Source organism: Meriones unguiculatus (genome assembly GCF_030254825.1).
Source record: "Meriones unguiculatus strain TT.TT164.6M chromosome Y unlocalized genomic scaffold, Bangor_MerUng_6.1 ChrY_unordered_Scaffold_23, whole genome shotgun sequence".
Classification (NCBI taxonomy): Eukaryota; Metazoa; Chordata; class Mammalia; order Rodentia; family Muridae; genus Meriones; species Meriones unguiculatus.
In genome coordinates this window covers 12,251,174-12,264,341 of record NW_026843709.1, presented here as the reverse complement: position 1 = coordinate 12,264,341, position 13,168 = coordinate 12,251,174, and the positions used below count along the sequence as shown (strand labels likewise).

Here is a 13,168-nt window from a genome sequence, read left to right as displayed (position 1 = left end):
CAACATGATTATGGTATGATAACACTATGAATTATAAAGTTCCTCAGGACTGATGGAATCTTCTTGGGCATGGTACCAGCTTGCAGCAAGGATGAATTCAGTCTTAATTAAGGGACATGGCACTGAGATTCTGAACATGTTTCAATGAGTATATGAACAATATATATTTCAATTAATGTACTTTAAACAAAAAAAATAGTGTGACACACGGGTAGAAATTTGAATCTGGGAGCAATTGAAAAAGAATATGTTGACAACTTTTATGAGGATTTTATCATTGAGAATAAGTTCCACTAAAGGAGGGCAGTGTTTGCTTATCAGGAACTCAATACATAGCAGAGAATCCTAGCCATGAACCAGTGGTTACCCAGCTACTTCAGACCACTGAAGTCAGATGGTAGCTGTGAACAAGCAGTCCTGACACTAGGACTATGTTTGTAGTGAGTGTTTGGAGTAACGGCGCAAGAAAAATCGTTGCTCTTGTGTCTTAATTTAAGACGAACCCATTTCTCTGTCCTGAAGGCCCAGTTTGAACTAGAATCCTCAGGACCAGGAGGGACCTCACTGAACACTGAATATGACACATCTGCCAATCCAGCCACGATGTCCAAGGCAATCCAGCTCATAGAGAGTTGACAACAGTACTGTGGAACAGCACCAGCTATCAAATAAGATATTGCCCCTGAGTTCTCATTTTACATATACAATCTTTCTCTTTTTTAGCTAAATGAGTCACAGGAATTGTCTGGTTTCCTTCTGTTTTCCCTGCTCTTAAAAACTCAATACCCCAGGGAACTCTAGACCCTGCCAGCCTATTATATCAAAGAAAATGTTAAGGTACATTTATTGAGTAAACCAGTAACTGCTCAGTTCAAAGTTACAACCTAGGAAATTTCGGATCTAAGAGCACAGTAGGAGACCATCTTGTCATTTGTTACATTTCCCCTTAATCCTACATCACAATTTAGCTTCCTTACTTACAAAACTGTCCAGTTAAATGAACATTAAAGTTTCATTTACTACCTGACATTGTCACAGAAGTAAACAGTATTAAAGATGTGGGATGTGTTTAAAATGATGAGGTAAAGGCTTGTTTGGTTTCACAAGAAAAAGTCACATTTGCACAGGATCAGAGATACTTGAAACTGAGGAAAGTTTGTTAACCTATCTCCATGGAATCCTCAAGATCATTTCGTTGATTGGCTGAGAGAGAAAGATTGATGTCATGTAACAGGTAAAATCCAGTAAGAGATTCAGGATTCAGTTATTAAAAGGACCAAGTGGACAGCCTGCTTGAGCAGCCCTACATGCCTCAACCTGGACAGCTGAAAGTACACAACCAAGAGAGGACAGTTTCTTTGCCTAAGACTCTTAGTTCAGGAAAAATGTCACATATTTCTTTCAAGTGGTCATTAATAAAGTCATGTGTCCATAACATGTGAGTTTCACTATAGCACAGACTCAGTTAGTATTTGTTAAATGCATAGATATGTCCTCAGTCAGTGAATTACCTACTGTGAAAATGCTCCCTGACCAAGGCAACTCTCTGAACAAAAAGTGTTTAATTGGATACATGCTTATATTTTTACAGAGACCATCCAGAATGTAATGTCAGCAAGCAGTCATCTTGATGTAGTACTTCAGCAGATATGAGAGCTTTTCATAGTAAACCACAAGCTTCAGGTAGATAAAGGGAGACTGAGAGGACAGAGAGAGAAGGAGCTAGAGAGAAAGTTTCAGAAATACAGAGACCAAGACCAACAGAACAAAGATATAAAGTGATACAAACTGAGAGACACAGACTCAATAATGGCAGGTCACTTTCATTGGCATATTATATTCCTACACATCCTCCTACAATGTAATTCTAATTGGAATTATATTATCAAAGAAAGCCATAACTCTAACCCTTCCAGAAATTTCCTTACCGGGGACTCCATATGTAAATAGATGAGCTTCAAGAGTACAGTGCAATTCAAATCACCAGGAAATAGAAGAAAATAGAAGAACTTCTGAGCTAAAAAAATAGAGTTATCCTGATAGTTTGTAGTTCAATATATTGATTAAAGTCTGAGCAAATTCCACGAACTAAATAACAGGACTGACAAACTCCTTTGAGGAAAAAGTGGAATATTTCTATAATGGAGTATTATTCATCTAAGAAAATGACATCATGATATTTTCAGGCAAATGGATAGAACCAGGAAAAATCATCCTGGGTGAAGTAACTAAAATAGAAAAAGAAAATTATGGTATACATTCACTCGTAGGTGGGGTCCTAATAGTGGGTGATGAAGTGGTAATGGGGCACCAATTATGACCAAATCAGTCTTTCACTAGGGAGATTGGGTGTCAATTATTTGAGTTGTTGTGCAAGGGCATCCTACTGAAATTTTCAACCAACCCAGGCTGTTGTTATTAAAATATGTTGCCCTCTGCACTCAAATGATAAATCAGTGTCATGTTCTTGCATCCAAACTGATGCTTCCTTTTGAATAAAATAGGATTACATACAGAGACCTACAATCAGATATTAAGCAAAGACAGACCTTTTAACTCACAGCTCTAACTGGGATTTCACTTTGAAATTCTCCCTCCCCTCAGAGATCTGGGAAGCCTGCAGGAGAGGAGGCATGAAGAGTGTCATAAATAGAGGGAATTGAGGACACAAGTAGAACAGTGTCCTGTGAATAAGGACTTAGAGTTAGATGATGCAGCCAGCCTTGTTGATATCTAATAAACTAGGGTCAGATTGAACTTGGAGGAGAACCATCCTTATCAGGGAAATAGAGAGAGGGCACAGTGATAAAAGAAGGAGAGATGGGTGGGAATGGAAGTAGAAGAGGGAGTAGGCACGGAGGGGGAAAAAAGTGAAAAAATCATAATAAATAAATGCATAAAAAAGTGTGATCAAGGTAATGAAGCATAGAGCTCTTCAGGACTGATGGCTTCTTCTGGGTGGGACAAGGATGAACTTAGTTTTCTTTGAGGGACTTGGTGCTGAGACTCTGATCATGTTCCAAAGAGTATATGAACAACACTTACTAAAATTAACGTATTTTAAAGGAAAAAAAAATAATGTGACACATGGGTAGGAGGCAGTGGAAAAGGAGTGTAATGTATGTTATATAACATTCCCACAAAATCAATTAAAATGCTATGTTGACAACTTTTTTCTTCTTTTTTTACAACTTTTATTAGCTGCACTTTATTCATTTTTGCATCCTCCCTAAACCCCTAGCTCCTCCAAATCCCACTCTCCCTCCCTCTTCTTCAGGAATTCCCCTCCCCAAGTCCACTGATAGGGGAGGTCCCACTCTCCTTCCTTCTGATATTAGTCTATCAAATCTTATCAGGAGTGGCTGCATTGTCATCTTCTGTGGCCTGGTAGGGCTGTTTCCCCCCTCAGGGGGAGGTGATCAAAGAGGAGGCCAATCAGTTTATGTCAGAGGCAGTCCCTCTTCCCATTTTTTAAAAACCACTTGGACACTGAGCTGCTATGGGCTACATCTGTGCAGGGGTTCTAGGTTATCTCCATGCATGGTACTTGGTTGGAGTAGGAGTCTCTGGAAAGATACCTGTGTTCAAATTTTCTGGTTCTGTTGCTCTCCTTGTTCAGTTTCTATTCTCTCCCAAACTTGCTATTTCCCACTTCTTCCATTAGATTCTATGCACTCTGCCCAACAGTTGGACATAGGTCTCAGCATCTGCTTTGATAGTTTGCAGGGCAAAGCCTCTCAGAGGCCCTCTGGGGCAGGTTCCTAACTTGTTTCCTGTTTACTTCTTCTTCTAATGTCCATCCTTTTTGCCTTTCAGGATGGGAATTGAGCATTTTAAGTCAGTCCTCACTCTTGATTAGTTTCTTTAAATGTACAAATTTTAGTAGGTTTATCTATATTATATGTCTTTATGAGTGGGTATATACCAAGTGTGTCTTTCTGTTTCTGGGACAGCTTATTCAGGATGGTCCTTAGGAGTTCCCAACATTTACCTGCATATTTCATGATTTCTTTTTTTTATTATTAATTGCTGAGTAATATTCCATTGTGTAGATGTACTACAATTTCTACATCCATTCTTCATTTAAGGGACATCTGGGTTGTTTCATGCTTCTGGCTACTATATATAAAGCAGCTACAAACAATTTTGAGCAAATGTCCTTATTGTATACTTGAGCCTCTATTGGATATACGCCTAGAAGTGGTATGGGTAGATCTTGAGGAAGCCCTGTTCCTAGTTGTCTAAGAATGTGACAGATTGATTTCCAGAATGGTTGTACAAGTTTACATTCCCACAAGTAGTGGAGAAGGGTTCCCCTTTCTACGCAATCTCTCCAGCATGTGCTTTCACTTGAGATTTTCATCTTGGCCATTCGGATGGGTGTAAGGTGAAATCTCAGGGTCATTTTGATTTGTATTTCCCTGATGGCTAATGACATTGAGCAATTCTTTAAGAATTTTTCTGCCAATATATATTCCTGTATGGAGAATTCTCTGTTTAGCTCTATTTCCCATTTTTTAATTGTATTACTTGTTTTATTGCTTTTCAACTTCTTTAGTTCTTTATGTATACCTGTGCTGTTGGTGTTCTGTTCAGGAAGTTGTCTACTGTACCAATGAGTTCTAGGTTCTTCCCCAATTTTTCTTCTAACCAATTAAAGTTTTCTGGTTTTATTTTGAAGTCTTTGATCCACTTGGACTTCAGTTTTGTACAGGGTTATAAGTATAGATTTATTTGCATTTTTTACTTGTAGATATCCATTTAGTCCAGCACCATTTGTTGAAGGTGCTATCTTTTTTCCATTGAATGGTTTTGGCATTGTTGTCAAATATCAGGTGACCGTAATTGTGTGGGTTTATTTCTGTGTCTTTTGTTCAGTTCCAATGATCCACCATTCTGTTTCAATGACAGTACCATGCAGTTTTTATTACTGTTGCTCTATAGTACAGCTTAAGATCAGTGATGTAGATACCTCCAGAAGACCTTTTATTGTAGAGGATTGCTTTAGCAATTTTGGTCTTCGTGTTATTCCATATGAAGTGGAAAATTTCTTTTAAGATTTGTAATGACTTGTGTTGGTAATTTAATGGGAATTGCATTGAATCCATACATTGCTTTTGGTAAGATGGCCATTTTTACTTTTAATCCTGCTGAGCCATGATCTTGGGATACCTTTTCATTTTCTGATATCTTCTAATCATTTCTTCAGAGACTTGAATTTTTTTTCATACAAGTTTTTGACTTGCTTGGTTAGGATTACACCAAGGGACTTTATATCATTTGTGGATATTGTGAATGGAGTTGTTTCACTAATTTCTTTCTCACTCTTTTGTCTTTTGTATATAGGTGGGCTACTGATTTTTTTTAAGTTAATTTTGTTTCAGGCCACTTTGCTGAAGGTATTTATCATATATAGGAGTTCCCTGGTAGAGTTTTTGGGGTCACTCACGTATTCTATCATATCATCTGCAAATAGTGATAATTTGACTTCATTCTTTCCTATTTGTGTCTCCTTGATCACCTTCAACTGTCTTATTGCTCTAGCAAGGACTTCCAGAACTATGTTGAATAGAGAAGGAAAAAGTGTGCAGCCTTGCCTTGTCCCTGATTTCAGTGGGATTGCTTTAAGTTTCTCTCCATTTAGTTTGATGTTGGCTATAGGCTTGCTGTATATTGCCTTTACTATGTGTGTTGTATCCCTGATCGCTCCATTACTTTAAACACGAATGGATGTTGGATTTTGTCAAATGTGTTTTCAGCATCTAAGGAGATTGCCATCTGCTCTTTTTCTTTCAGTTTGTTAATATGGTAGATCACATTGATGGATTTCCATATATTGTACCACCCCTGCATACCTGGGATGAAGCCTACTTGGTCATAGTGGATTATATCTTTGATGTGTTCTTGTATTCGGTTTGCAAGTATTTTTGCATCAAATTTCAAAAGTGAGATTGCCCAGAAATTATTTTTCTTTGTTGGGTGTTTGTGGGGTTTAGGTTCCAAGGTGACTGTGGCTTCATAGAATGAGTTTGGTAGTGATCCTTCTGTTTCTATTTTGTGGAATAATTTGAAGAGAATAAGAGTTACCTCTTCTCTGAAGGTCTATAGAATTCTGCTCTGAAACAATCTGGTCCTGGGATTTATTTGGATATTAGACTTTTGATGACAGGTTCTATTTCCTTAGGGGATATAGGACTATTTAACTGATTTATCTGGTCTTCATTTAGCTTTGCTAAATGGAATCCATCAAGAACATTGTCCATTTCATTTAGATTTTCAAAATTTGTGTTATGTAGAATCTTGAAGTAAGTCCTAATGATTGTTTGGATTTCCTCAGTCCGTAGTTATGTCCCCCTTTTCATTTCTGATGTTGTTGATTTGGATCGTGTCTCTCTGCCTTTTAGTTAGCTTGGCTAAGGGTTTGTCTGTCTTGTTGATTTTGTCAAAGAAGCAGCTCTTGGTTTCATTGATTCTTTGAATTGTTTTATTTGCTTCTAATTGATTTATTTCAGTCCTGAGATTGATTATTTCCATCTCTATACTATTTTTTTATGTTTCTGCTTTTTTTTTTCCCTTAAGGTTTTTAGGTGAGCCAGTAAGTTGCTTTAATGAGCTGTCTCGAATTTCTTTTTGAAGGCACTTAGTGCTATGAACTTTCCTTAGCACTGTTTTCATTGTTTCCCACAAGTTTGGGTATGTTGTGTCTTCATTTTCATTGATTTCTAGAAAGCCTTTAATTGCTTTCTTTATTTCTTCACTGACCCAGCTGTCATTTAGTAGCGAGTTGTTCATTTTCCATGTGTGTGTAGGGCTTTTGCTATTTCTATTGTTCTTGATGTCCAGCTTTATTCCATGGTGATCAGATAGGATACAAGAGAAGATTATTTCAGTCTTTTTGTATCTGTTGAGGCTCCTTTTGTGACTAACCCTATGGTCTGTTTTGGAGATGGTTCCATGAGGTGCTGAGAAAAAGGTATATTCTTTTGTGTTTGGGTGTAAGTTTCAGTAAACATCTGTTAGTTCCTTTCAATTCATGACTTCTGGTAGAAACATTGTTTTTCTGTTTATTTTCTGTTTTCTTGACCTGTCCTTTGTTGAGCTTGGGGTGGTGAAGTTTCCCACTATTAATGTGTGGGGATTTATGGGTGGTTTAACTTTCATCGATGGTTCTTTTACAAATGTGGGTTCGCTTGTATTTGGGGCATAGATGTTCAAGATTGAGATGTCTTCCTGGTGGAGTTTTTCCTTGATGAGTATGAAGTGTCCTTCCCCATCTCTTTTGATTAATTATGGTTGAAAGTCTATTTTATCAGGTATGAGAATGGCTATTCCTGCTAGCTTCTTGGGTCCATTTGCTGGAAAGCGGTCTTCCAGCCCTTTACCCTCAGGTAATGTCTATATTTGTGACTTAGGTGTGTTTTTGGTATGCAACTGATGTTTCGATCTTGTATGCACATCTATTCTATTAGTCTGTGTCTTTTTATTAGAGAATTCAGATCAATGATGTTGAGAAAGGTTTTTTTATATTGGCTGAGGTAGTGTGTGTGCTTGGTTGTTTTTGGTTTCACTATAGTGAGGTTAATTATTTCCTGTGTTTTCTTGAACGTAGCTAGTTTTCCTGGGTTGCATTTTTCCTTCTAGTGTCTTCTGTAACACAGGATTTGTGTTTAGGTATTGATGAAATATGTTTTTGTCTTTAAATATCTTGTTTTCTATGTCTATTAGGACTGAGAGTTTTGCTGTGTATAAGAGCCTGGGCTGACATCTGTGTGATCTAAAGGCACACATGGTGTTTGTTCAGGCCCTTCTGGCTTTCATAGTCTCTATTAAGAACTCAGCTGTGATTCTCATGGGTTTGCCATTATATCTTACTTGGTATCTTTCCCTTGCATCTTTTAGTATTTTTTTCTTTGTTGTGTAGAATTACTCTTTTGATTATTATGTGGCAGGGAGTATTTTCTTTTCTGGTCTAATTTATTGGGTGTTCTGTAGACCTCTTGTATTCTTACTGGACTCTCTCCTTTAGGTTCAGAAAATTTTCTTCAATGACTTTGTTGAAAATATTTTCTGGGCCTTGGAGGAGGAATTTTCTTTTTCCTCTATTCCTGTTATTCTTAGGTTTTGTCTTTTTATGTTGTCTTATACTCCTTGGACAGTCTGTGTCACAAATTTTTTAGATTTAACATTTTCTTTGACAGATACATATATTTCTTCCCTTTATCTCCCACAGCTGAGATCCTTTCTACCATTTCTTGTAGTCTATTGTTTATGCTTACCCCTGTAGTTCCTGTTTTCTTCCCTAAGTTCTTTCTCTCCAGAATTAACTCCATTTCTGTTTTCTTTACTTTTTCCAATTATATCTTCACAACTTGAGTTGTTCTGTTGATTTCCCTCACCTTTCTTTTTCTGTTTTTTCTTCTTTTCTTTCAGCTGTTTGCTTGAACATTCCTCTGTTTCTTTTATTGATTTAAGTGTTTCCTCTCTATTACCCAAAAACTGTTTGACTGCTACTTCCTGTATTTCTTTATGGATGGTGATAATATGTTCCTATTTATCTTCTTCTATTCCTTTACTGATTGCCATAACCTGTTTGTTTTTATCTTCCTCTATTTCTTTAGGGTTGGTCATAATCTGTTTGACTTTATAGTCTTGTATTTCTTTATGATTGGCCATAATCTGCTTAAGTTTATTTTCCTCTAGTTTTTTTTATGCATTTTATTTGTTTCCTCTCTTATCCTCTTCATGAGCATAGATGTTAGGTCTCCTTCTTGAATTTAAATGATGCTGGGGTGTCCAGGGCTACTTGCCTCTGCATAACTGGGTTCTGGAGATGTCATATTGCTCTGTCATATGTTGGTTGAGCTTTGACACTGGCCTATACACATTGGGCTATCTTAGGTATTGGGTGTTAGTTTCTGGTGGTTCCTGGTATCCTGTGGTGGAGAGAATCCCTTGGCAGGAAGATGGTTTTTCCTGAAGGAAGTCTCCTCAGCTTTTTGTTTATGGTCACTGTATGCCCGGTGTTTTTCAGGAGTTGCTATGGCTCATCTCAGGCATGCAGACACTTAGTGGTAACTATGGTTCTTGTTAGGAGAGAGGGCTATCCTCCCACCAGGAGAAGCCCTGGAGATAGCTGTCCTGCTTCTGGGTTTCTTGTTGTAAATTTAGTGAGCTGCTGCTGTAACCTGAGTATCCCGTGATTTGGTCAGTTTTGTTCAGGATTTCTTTATTTCTTCTCTGACCCAGCTGTCATTTAGTAGCAAGTTTTTCGTTTTTTATGCGTGTGTAGGCCTTTTGCTATTTCTATTGTTTTTGATAGCCAGCTTTATTCCATGGTGGTCAGATAGGATACAAGGGATTATTTCAGTCTTTTTGTATCTGTTGAGGCTGCCCCTTGGAGCAGTATCTGTGGGTTGTTCTCAGGGATCCCAGGATTCTGTAGGTCTGAGGTTGGAGCTCTGTGCCCCTGTACCAAAGTGGCAATCTGTGGCAAGTGAGTACAGTTCTCCTGGTAGCAGCAGGCTGGCTGGAGCACAGCGGGTAACTAAGTTGGGCCTGTATGTGGGACCTTTTCCAGGGATATAGTGGATCACCTAATTTGGGCCCTGTTTGCTTCCTTCCATTTTGGTTTTTCTCATGAAAGGGACTCCCAGTCTCTTTTGTTCTGGGGCACACAGCTCTGTCTGTTACAGAGAACTGGGCATGCAGCAAGTCTCTTTGGTCACAGCTGGAGCCCAGTTCAGCAGTGGCAGTACATTTAGAGTGTTTGTATGGAGGACCACAGAATAAAACACAGCTGCTCTTGTGTCCTAGGCCTATAACACTGATCAATTTCTCTTTCCAGAGGGACCAATCCGATCCCTCAGTGACAACTAAGTAAGACATAGTTGCCAATATAGCCATGTCAGCCAAGGCAACCCTACTCATAGAGGGCTGGCAACACAAGTGTGGAACAGCTCCAGCTGTAAAATAGTATATTGCCCTACAGTTTTTATAGTCACAAATCTTCCTCATTTTCATCCAAACCACTCCCAGGAATTTTCAGCTTTACTTCTTTTTTCCCCTGCCCTTAAAGACTCAATAGACCAGGGAAATCTAGACCCTGCCAGGATATTATTTTAATAAGAAGGTGAAGGTCCATTTTCTGAGTACCCAAGTAACTGCTCAGTTCAAAGTCACAACCTAGGAAATTTCAGATCCAAGAATACAGAAGCATACCACCTTGTCATACAGTATGTTCCCCTTAATCCCACATCACTTTGTAGCTTCTCTCCTTAGGATGGTGTACAAATAAATAAATAAATATTAAAGTTTCATTTCCTATCTGACATTTCCACAGAGGTAAACAGGAGTAAAAGTGTGGGATCTGGATAAAAAGATGAGATAAAGGCTAGATGGGTTCCACAAGGAAAAGTCACTTGTGCACAGGATCAGATACTAGACACTGAGGAAAGTTTGTTTACTCATCTCCATGTAAACTTCAAGATTCTCTTAGGCCTGAATTGCTAATAGGCAGCATGATGTCATAAAACAGGCTAAAGCCAGTAAGAGTTTCAGGAGCCAGTTATTTAAGGACCAAGTGAACAACCAACTTGAGAGAAAGGTTGAGCAACCCTACATGCCTCAATCCTGGCAGCTTAAAGCACACAACCCAGAGATGACAGTTCCTGTGTTCAATACTCTTAATTCAGGAAAAGCATCAAATACTTCTTTCAAGTGGTTATTAATAGTTTATTAATAGTTTATTAATAGTTATTAATAGGTTATTAATAGTTTCATTAAATGTTTTTCTATCTGCTGATTTTGTCAAAGAACTCTCTCTTGGTTTCATTGATTGTTTGAATTGTTTTTTTTTTTTGTTTCTAATTGATTTTTTTGTTTTGATTATTTTCCACTGTCTATTCTATTTTGGTTTGTCTGCTTCTCTTTTTACTATTTTTTTTTAGGTGAGCTATTAAGTTGCTTGAATGAGATGTCTCGATTTCTACTTGAAGGCTCCTAGTGCTGTGAAATTTCCTGTTAGCACTGCTTTCATTTTGTCACATAAGTTTGGGTATGTTGTACCTTCATTTTCATTGAAAACTTTAATTGCTTTCTTTATTTTTTCCCCGACCCGAGTGTCATTTAGTAGGAACTTGTTCAGTGTCCATGTGCCTTTTGCTATTTCTTTTGGTGTTGAGGGCTAGCTTTATTCCATTGTGATCAGGTAAGATACAAGGGAGTATTTCAACCTTGTTGTATCTGTTGATGTTTGCTTCGTGATGACCCATATCATATATTTTGGAGAAGATTCCATGAGATCCTGAGAAGAATTTAAATTCTTTTGTGTTTGGTTGTAAGGTTCTGTAATGTTTGTTAGGTCCCTTTGATTCATGACCTCTGGTAGAGACATGAATGTTTCTCTGTTTAATTTCTGTTTTTTTGACCTGTCCGTTGTTGAGGGTGGGGTTTTGAAGTCTCCCACTATTAATGTGTGGGGATCTATATGTGGTTTATGTTTTATCAATGTTACTTTTATAAATATGGGTGCCCTTGTATTTGGGGCATAGATGTTCAGGATTCTGATGTCTTCCTGGTGGAACCTTCCCTTGATGAGTATGAATTGTCCTTTCCCATCTCTTTTTGTTAAATTTGGCTGAAAGTCTATTTTATCAGATATTAGAATGGCAACTCCTGCTTGCTTCTTGGATCCATTTACTTGGAAAGCCATCTTCTAGTCTTTTACCCTCAGGTAATGTCTATATTTGTGACTTAGGTATGTTTCTTGTATGCAAAATATTGCTGGGTCTTGTTTAAACACCATTCTGTTTTTCTGTGTATTTTTTTTTGGGGGGGAGAGTTGAGTCTTTTGATGTTGAGGGAGACTAATGATCAGTGGCTTTTAGATCCTTTAATATTGATGTTGGCTGTGGTAGTAAGTTTGTGTGCTTGGTTGATTTTTGTTTTACTGTAATGAGATTAATTATTTCCTGTTTTTTTCTTGAAAGTAGCTAGCTTTCTTGGGTTGAATTTTCCTTCTAGTGTCTTCTGTACCACTGGATTTGTATGTAAGTATTGTTGAAATTTGTTTTTATAATTGAATATCTTGTTGTCTCAGTCTATCTATGAGAACAGAAAGTTTTGCTGGATATAACAGCCTCGGCTGATTTATCTGATCTCTTACGGCATGCATGATATTCTTCCAGGCCCTTCTGTCTTTCACAGTCTCTGTTGAGAAATCAGATGTGATTCTGATGGGTTTGCCAGTATATGTTACTTGGCCTTTTTCCCTTACAGTTTTTAGTATTTTTTTCTTCTGTATACTTACTGTTATCATTATTATGTGATAGAAGATTTTTGTGCTAATTTATTGGGTGTTCTGTAAAGGTCTTGTATTCTTATTGGCCTCTCCTTTAAGTTAGGGAAATTCTCTTCTATGATTTTGTTGAAAATATATCTGGGCTTTGGAGGAGAGAATCTTCTTTTTCCTCTATTTCTATTGTTCTTGGGTTTTTCTTTTTATGTTGTCTTGTATTTCTTGGAGGTCTGTGTCAGGAATTTTTTAGATTTAACATTTTCTTTGACAGATACATTGATTTCTTCCATTGTATCTTCCACACCTTAAATTCTTGTTTCCATCTCTTATAGTCTATTGTTTATGGTTACTCTGTAGTTCCTGTTTTCTTCCCTAAGTTCTTTCTGTCCACAATTTCTTCCATTTGTGTTTTATTAATTTCTCAAAAAAAATTGTGAACTTTTCATGAATTTGTGTGTCATCTAGTGGAGAGGCCATGCTAATACTCTCTGTGTCATTCCAATTTTAGTATATTTGATGCCAAAGCAAACACCACATATTTCTTTCAAGTGGTCATTAATAAATTCATGTGTCCTTGACTTGTGAGTTTCACATTATCACAGATTCCATTATTATTTGTTATATGCACAGATGTGACCTCATTTGTTGAAAATGCTCATTGACCAAGGCAAATCTTTGGAAAAAAGTGTTTAATTTGGACATTGCTTATATATTTAGAGACTATCCATGATGTCATGTCAGCAAGCACTCATCTTGTTGTAGTCCTTCACCAAAACTGAGAGCATTTCATACTGAACCACAAGTGGCAGGGAGAGGGTGGGAGACTGAAAGAGATAGAGAGAGCTACAGAGACAGGTTCAGATATAAAGAGAC

General features: G+C 37.5%; 1 non-coding gene across 1 annotated transcript; it reads right to left on the bottom strand.

The window, feature by feature from the left end:
* Nucleotides 1–12,721: 12,721 nt before the first annotated feature.
* LOC132651606 (U6 spliceosomal RNA) lies at nucleotides 12,722–12,823 on the bottom strand. Its single transcript, XR_009589192.1, has one exon. It is a non-coding gene; the product is annotated as a U6 spliceosomal RNA (small nuclear RNA).
* Nucleotides 12,824–13,168: the final 345 nt, after the last annotated feature.